Consider the following 8947-nt stretch of genomic DNA (forward strand, 5'->3'; position numbering starts at 1 on the left):
TCGCTCACCAACGTCGACATGTCAAGCTTCCAGGGCGTCGATTGGGGATCCATGTACGGGATGGGGATGTACGTTTAAAGAGGGGATACGTATGATATACACCGCACGCGCTCCCGCTCTCTGATCTCTTGGATCCGACGGATCCTCCTCGGGGAAGAGATCATCTTCCCCGTGTACGGTACGATATAATATTCGTTCTCTGAGGTTAATCGTGGCGCTAACCCGCCTTTCGATTTTTATTCGGGGATTTAATGTCTCTGGAAATGGCCCACCGCTCGCGCTGCAAGTAATAACACTCGACGAAGGAATGACTTCCGTTAATACTTCGTCGTTTTATCCATCGTTCTCTTATCTCCGAGAAACGATGCTGGGAGAAATGGATTCTTCGATACTTTCATCATGGAATGGCATCGTGGGAAGCAGATAAAGCGAAAGGCTCCAGTGAAGAAGGTTAAAATTTCAATCGATTCGCGCTCGAGCGAAGAATGAGTAAGGATAAGAGCAAAGATTGCCACACACAAGAGGATCAACCATCTCCGACGTACGGAGATCCAGCGAATGAGGAACACACGCGAAGAAGGAGGTTAGAAGAACAGAGTCATCCTTGTAATCATATGTTATATTTTCCCAAGTGGAAATCGAATGAATTTTGTGTTTTAATTTTCATTATACGTTACTTAATTTATTTGTGAAGAGGCGAGATTAAGTATCTCATTATATGTACGTTAGTTCTTTCGAGTCCCTCGTCTTTCGTTTTCGCGCGGCTTACATCACTTTTCAAGTCATGACAATCACAAGTCCATTCCGTTTCAGCACACTTTGGTTCCTATTTAGATTAATGCTTACGCATTAGAATCAAAAGCGTGAGGAACCGAGTTTCATCCACGTCGCCACGCCCATTACGTTAATCATCGATTAATTAACGCGATCCATTAGCGGCACTCGTTTCACAGCGTTCGCGGCAACCTCGAGCCTCCTGAGTGTTCCTCGCAACGGCCGTTCTCTCGGCCATGAAGCAATAAAAGGAAGAAAATCGAGAAGCGGCGGACGCCGTGAACGACTCTACTCCACCAGGGGAGAGAACACTAAATCGTTTCCCTTCTTATTTCCGTATTTCTTATTTTCCGTTATGCGTCCCTTTTTATTTTCTCATAATGTTTTGTCACATATATATGTACATTCGCTAACACCCTATCGAGTTGTCTCCGTCAGGGATCAGCGGAAGCACGAATGCGATGCGTCGAACCAAAGTATGCGTTTTCATCGTTATGTCGCGGAAAATAAAACGCCGTTTTCCCGATTACTGGCATTTTTGGATAAAAACCGATGGTTTTTATTTAAAAAAGTCACGCTTACACTCTCAGTACGATTCGAATCGTATAGCGAAAGACTAGTATTAGAAAGACTAGAATCCGCGTCCGCAACGCCAAGTGCCAAACGAACGAATCGAAGGGAGACTCATCCACTTCAGACGGCCAAGTGCGTTTCTCAACAAGCTCTCTGAGTTTTCCCTATTCGCGTTCCTTTTTTCGGGATCCGAGCGGCAATGGCAACGGCGACAGCGTCACAACAGAACGACGACGGACACTTTCAGTCTCTCTTCGACGCATCGCCGTTGATGCTTCCGCTTGTCGTTCTCGGCGGAGCCTCGCGTCTTTTCGCCTTTCCAGAGGCAACAGGTCAATATACACAATTCACTTTGCGCGAGCGGGCAGACTCTCCCGATATTACATACGTACGACATACACGAGCAACAATACGAGGGACACGTACATAACTATATATATAAAATGTATAGGTATATATACATATGGTAAACACGTATATACACATACACATATACATATACATATATATATATTTTTCTTCAAATAATGGAAGACAATATTTCTCCGCTCTCCATCGCGTTAAATAAGGATAAGACTATAGCGATTACACATGTGTAATTCGAGTAATTCGAAAATCGCGTTAACCTTTAAGCAAGACTTTTAGCGACTTGCGATATGTAATCCGCGTACGAGAAGTCGCGCATATAGCTGTAAGACTAATTGACAGTATCACACCCGCGGCACACGCCGCATGCGATTGGCGTAACGTAATGAGCTCCTAAGAGAGTAAAAGATGGCGAGTTGGCGAGTTCTATTTAAGTTAGGCTTAAGCGGGTAGCATTACTGATAGTGGATCTAGATATTTATAAAAAAGAGAGAGAAAGAGAGAGACAGAAGAGCGAGTAACAATAAAGAAAGAGGGCCGATAGGACGGCCTCAGCATAAGCGCGAGAGAGAGAGAGAGAGAGAGAGAGAGAGAGAGAGAGAGAATGTGAGACAGATACTTAAGAGATATTATTACGCATCTTTATAAAATGTATTTAAGAGTTCGTGTGACTGCGTCTGCGAGAAATGGGAACCCAAGATTGAGATTAGCTCACGTAACTCAAGCGATAAATTAGATTTAAGTCTTTAAACTGCGTAAATAAGAAATTTGTGAGAAGTATTATAAAAAATATTCGTTAAGGAATTTGCGAGAGAAATTAATATTTAATTTATATGTATTCACTTGTAGAATACGCCCCGAGATCGACTCGACGACGGCGAGTATTTAATTGGTGGTATTTTTGCGAGAATTATTATTCGTGTCTTGCCCGATTTCTGTAAAAAAAAAAAGAAAGAATTAGCGTAATTAGTTTCTTTTGAATCGATATCTCTCGCCGATATTTTTCCTTGCTTTCATTATTAAATTATTTGTCAAAGTGCTAATAACAATGTTAGAAACTATCATTTCTCATTTTAGTCTTTAGTCTTAAGCATTTTCGAATTGTTCAATGCGACCGTACGATATCGTCGCGAGATATTCACTTAATTTATTTTCTTTACTTTCTATTGTATCTTTCCTTTTATTTCGTATTATTAGTAGTTCGTTTAAGTGTTAAGTACGATTGCATGCGTCAATTTGTCGCCCAAATGATCTCATGTCGACCGATGCCGACGAATTTCGAATATCCGCAACGAATCTCAACGGTCCCTTTTGATCGGAAAAGGATCGCCGTCGGTGAGGACGAGCGCGGGGCGTTCCTCGACGAGGAAATCACGTGAGAGATATGAAGAATTCGAGCAATAAGCGATTGACTCAAACTTTTAACTGCGCTAGATTATTACGAGTATTACAAAACGTCGCGGTGGCGCCTGTTCACGCGCGCGTATAATCAATATAAAGGGATAATCTTAGATATATACACAAACGAATACTCGATGCGAAAGGATTTGGATAATAATATACTTGTCGAAACGAACTTTAGAGCGTTTTAGGAGAGCGAGAGAAGGATCGAGCGAGATAAGGATTCAGAAGGAATTCCGGTTCTTCTGAACACACAAGTAATATTCTCTAGTGATACTATATACTTTAATATACATATAAATATATATGAACAAAACAAATATAATTATATACATACACCGTGACGCGTTAAGGATAACAAAAACTCGCGAGTGATATTTATGACATATTAAGGGGATATTATAAAAGTAGGAGCGAATGTAGAAGAAAGAGAAAGAAACGTGACAAACGGTGACGAAGAAGGTGGTAAATGAGCGACGAAACGCGACGGAGTGAGCGAGGATCAGCTGAGAGGCGTATGTCTCGTTCCAGTTCCCGTTCTCTCTCGGCGACTCTGCGTACGCCAATAATGTGAGGAATGGACGCGTACTTAACGAGTCCTCCCATCCCGGACAATTCCGCAATATCGGTGCGGTATCCTGGCTCTCGTTCCTGCTTCGCCATCGATCCATCTACCTCTTTTCAGCTTCCTCTCTACTCCTTCTATCTCTCTTTCTCTCTCTTTTCTCACTCCAGGAAGTTTACATGTGAAAAAGGAAATGAAATTGATTAGGATCGAGAGTATCTGTTTGTGTATCGTGTAGCATTTTCTCGGCAGCATTTCACACTGAAAAATAAATGTTTGGTATTTGTGATTATAATTGCATGATAAAATAATTATGGTTCGAATTTCCATTTTTATAGTTATTATTGCTATAATGTTAGTAATAATTATATTTATAATTCCATATACTAAAAAGAGTAACATAGTTGGTCTCCGAAAATGACTATAAAATTATAATTGTTTTCGGAGACAATCAATCATTTTACCATACAATTATAATCACACACACAAATACCAAATATTTTTTTCTCAGTGCACGAAAGGTAGAAAGAGAGAGAAACGGAGAGACGCGCTGTTCGCGAGTTGTTCCGGAGGGAGGTGCTTTTCGAGCCAAATCGGTATTGTCGGAGCGTTTCGATGCCTTCTCGATGTATTTATTTTCAAAGTTGCCTTCTAGAAGAGCGCAGAAATCCTGAGATAGGCGCTCACAACGAGCGTCCGACGATACCGTTTTATGCTTTTTTTGCGAAATCTTAGCTACAGTCCATTTGATGCTACCTTGATTGATCGATCAAAAAATGTTTAAAGCAATTTTTGATTGATCAATTAGTAAAATTCTTTCTTTTGATTAGTCAATCAAATGTTTCGAAACATTTTTAATATCAAGTGGACTACATTCCTTTTTGGAACGCAGAGAATCGGGGATTGGGACTGGCGTAGTTTCGGTGGGTTTAATTTTCGACATGGAAGACCTTTCCATCTTATTCCACTTCTTTCCTATCATGAATATATGTCGAAATTACTCACAGTTCCTCGGCCATCGAAATTTGATCTTGCCGAAGTTTCTCGACTGCTCTTTCACTCCCCGATTGATAATAGAATACTTCGCCTAGTTTCTATACGTTCTATATACGGGTCGAAACAAGCCTCAATCGTCTTGGGGAAGCGAATTCTCCGAGCGGATCGTCGTCGAGACTGCAAATCGGGATTATCATAGATGTCTCGGAAATTCGGCGATGTACGATCCGGGATTAACGGCGCGCGGTTGTAGTGTTCTCCTCTCGGTTTGAGACGAAGGAACGGGAAAATTTCACATGGAATTTCAGCAATAAATTTAGTGGTACAGAGAGCGGGTCGTTTATCCGCGTCGTAAAGCGTCGCTTGACGTTTTTCTCTGAACTATTATTTCAGAAATGTCTTATCGCAATGTCGTGTATCGCCCCGACGAGAGACGTGACGATTTTACCGAGTACTCTCTGTAACGATTTTGCAATCTCTAGCGGAACGTTTATGAGCTGTAATGGGAAACTTTTAATCTGACTCGATAATCTTAAATCACTCGGAAAAAAGTAGAGTATTGTCACACGAAATACAATGTCAATTCGTTACGCGAATACATACGAAACTTTCATTGCATTCCGAATATGCAATTTGTATATTAAATTATAATTATATGATCGATTTATAATCAAGATATAGTCTAATCCATTATAGCCCAAACGTATAATTATCGCGATGTATTGTAATGTCGTTGAGATGCGTAACGAAAAAGTTATGGGCTTTAGATACGAGATCGATAATAGCTTAAGTAATATTAATCCTTTATAGGGCAAGAGAAATCGAATACGATTTTTGAAAAATTAATTAACATCAAGTTGTATTAACATTAAGTTCTTTTGTCGCGTAATACTTTTCATTTTTCGTATTTTTTCGTTTTTTAATTATCAAACCACGTACAGGTGATAAAATGATATAAATTAAAACGAAATGGAATTATGTTGATGCTCTACAAAGGGTTGAGAAATTACGGTCGCTGATAATTGTCTTGTAAATTAGAACCATCGTGCCCTTTATTTCCGAATTCGGAAGTTTGCAATTTTGCAAAATCGTGAAATCGTCACCGTCGACGACAAAAAAAAGTACCACGATATTCGATCGACGAGAATCGACATCGATATTGGATGATCGAACCTCGCCTTGTCTGGTGTTTATCTACGATCTAATATCTGCTCAGTGACAAAAAAATAACATCTCGTCATCGTCGAGAAATATGTCACCACGGCGAAAGCCGCCTCTCTTTTCCGATCAGCAGGTCCTCCTTCCCTCTCCCTTCGATCTCTCCTAGTTTGTCCCAGTTCCATAAACCCCTTAGTATATATATACATATATATATATATTTATATTTGTATCTCAGTCTGATAATTATGTATCTTATATTGCGAATGTGTTGATATAGTAATTATTAGCGTAGCTGGTATTTTTTGATGAGCGCTAACCACCACTAGTTGTGTATGAAACGTAGGTGAAGCATGCTGGTTGAAATATCTCTCCTCCTATATAATATTGTCATCCAACCCATTTTTTTAATCCTCCGAACCTCTTCCCGCCCGTCTTCCGCTTTTCTTATTACGGTTCGCTTGCGATTGCGCTTTCCCATCGACACGAACGTCATTGCTCGAGCATTCAAGGGGGTATAAGGAATAAAATAGAAAGAGATAGTAAGGAACTCTGACTGCCAGTGTACCGCGCTGGTGTATACTTTCGGTATTCGAGCTTCACAATCCTTTAACGATTTCCCGTCGTTGCACTACTTTATCGATGAATCGCGTTCTTCCCACTGCTTGATCAAGTCTTCTCGCTTAATCACGATCGTTTCATATCGCGATTACGGCAATTTCGGTAATAGAATATTGCGAACGAGCGTTCTTAATTTCATTTATTTTTCATTTATAGTTTTCTCGTTCGGGATTCACTCGATCAACATCGCTCGACATTAACGAGAGATCATTGAACTCGGTGCAATCGCTCAACATTGTTGACAAGAACCGATGCTCTCCCCGCGATTAGCGATCTTTTTACTTCCGCGACCCCCATCCTGTTTAATTTCTTAATTTCTCCCTTTGATCCTAGCTACTTCCACCTGATTGTGAGAAACGTTTAGACGAGAAACGCTCGCGAGCGAAAACTATCGTTTCGGATTTCTTACGAAAGATCAATAATGATACGGGAAAAAGATTAAAAAATTTAAAGGAGAAGAGAGAGAGAGAGAGAGAGAGAGAGAGAGAGAGAGAGAGAGAGAGAGAGCGTGAGAGAGGGAGAGAGGACAGGAACCGAACTGCGTAGTATACATATGATGGTACACACCCAGAGCTCCTCCCAGAACGACTAATTGCGTAAGCGCTGATACTCGATACTCGAATCGTATTACTGTTACTATTACTCATTATCATTATTATCGCCATTATCATTATTATTATTACTACTTGATGATAATTATTATTACGCATCAGCATCATTATTATGCTTGTCATTACTTACCGTTATTATTATTATTAGCTTACATAAATGCAAAATACACTCATATTACGTTACTATGACACGCTTAACTATATGCGCGAGTGTGCGCATCGCGCGCGTGTGTATACGTCCGCGAATCGCAGTTTTCGCAAACGTCCCCTTCGTCCAGTAAAGCCTTTCTTTTATCTTTCTTTTTCCCGTGTCTTTCCTTATTATTCGTTGCTACATTCCTGCAGTGTGCCAGCCACGTATGTGCCATAAAGGGGATAATTGATAGACCGAAGCCTATTAATAGATGCGCCGCGACGCGCGTAACCGATCTGATTACCGATTGCTTTCTGAAAAGAAGAGAAGAGAGGGGAAAAAAGAAGTAGCTTCGCGGAAAGATCCGAAGGGGCACGCGAGAGGGTGATTCGCCATGTAAAGTCACGAGGTGGGGAACGATCGATGGACGGGGATTCATACACGACCCGCGCACCCTTTTTCTCTCTTTTCCTTTTATCCTGTTGCCGAGGTCGCGACTCGAAATTCGAGAAGACGTTTGCTTTTCCGACCGTCTAGCTTCTTCTTTTTTTTTCTAGATCGGTTTATAGTCGTCAGTGACACATGGAAGTCTATGTAAACGCGACGTACGATGCTTCAATTTAATTCGCGTTTCTATTTTTTTTCTGCCTTCGTTTCTCTTTCCACTTTGGTTGATTCATTTGTTTTGACTTTTCCGACACGACTCGTTTCGAGGAAAAAGGAAAACGCAGTCGGATCATCCAGACGATTTTCATATTTGCTTTAGAGCACGCGCGCGATGAACACGCGTGTACCAACGAAAAATACACACACATACAGACAGGCACGGACATACATACATACACGCATTATACACACGCGCGTAACATACAAGGCAGGAAAATATACGATATTAACGCAAGAGTACGCTCGATGGCGCACACCAAGAACAACAACACACGAACGAAAACGTAACGTAAAAATAGTATAGGTTGATGCCTAGAAAAATTGCCAATAAAGTAGTCGTTTAAAACTTGTAGCTAACCTCTATTTGTGTATATCTTTCCTTTATGTATTTTCTCACTCAGCCCCCATCCACCCACTCCTCCCTTGCCCTATATGTATATATATATATGTATATATATATATATATATAATATATATAGTTATAGATCTTTCCAGGAACTCTCGGTCCACCATCTACGGTCCATCTCTCGTTTATTTATTATTGACAAACCTCGTATGTCCTGCCTAACTTGTTGGCAAAAAGTAATTACGTTGGTGCTGTATATACTTGATTATCCTATCTACTTATTGTGTACGTTTATTTGTTCCTTCCTACTATTTTCTTAGTTAATATATATATGTATACATAGTTACGTCTTTTATATATTACATATATGTATATTATGTATGCTATACTTATATACATAATATATATTATATATGTAATATATTAATACATATACATATACATATTATAATATATTATTATAATAGAAATAATATATTAAATAATATATACGCTTAAATATTTATATATTAATATATTATATATATTATATAGAAGACGTATATATGTAGCGTACTTATGTACATCGTACAATCGGCCTTCTTTTTACTGCTCCTCTAGTAATAATAATAATATATTATATAGAAGAAATATATATGTAGCGTACTTATGTACATCGTACAATCGGCCTTCTTTTTACTGCTCCTCTAGTAATAATAATCATTGTTCTGACTTCTTATCACTAACGCTCGACCAAG

The 8947-nt window shown here is 39.6% G+C and overlaps 2 protein-coding genes across 3 annotated transcripts in view; one reads left to right on the top strand and one right to left on the bottom strand.

The window, feature by feature from the left end:
• The window catches only part of msi (RNA-binding protein musashi), a 100967-nt gene that overhangs the window by 87635 nt on the left and 4385 nt on the right, over positions 1 to 8947 (top strand). The gene's annotated exons all lie outside the window — the stretch shown is intronic.
• The window catches only part of LOC108730879 (uncharacterized), a 60779-nt gene that overhangs the window by 31812 nt on the left and 20020 nt on the right, over positions 1 to 8947 (bottom strand). The gene's annotated exons all lie outside the window — the stretch shown is intronic.

Source organism: Mycetomoellerius zeteki, unplaced genomic scaffold (assembly GCF_001594055.1).
Source record: "Mycetomoellerius zeteki isolate Tzet28-1 unplaced genomic scaffold, Tzet1.0 scaffold98, whole genome shotgun sequence".
Classification (NCBI taxonomy): Eukaryota; Metazoa; Arthropoda; class Insecta; order Hymenoptera; family Formicidae; genus Mycetomoellerius; species Mycetomoellerius zeteki.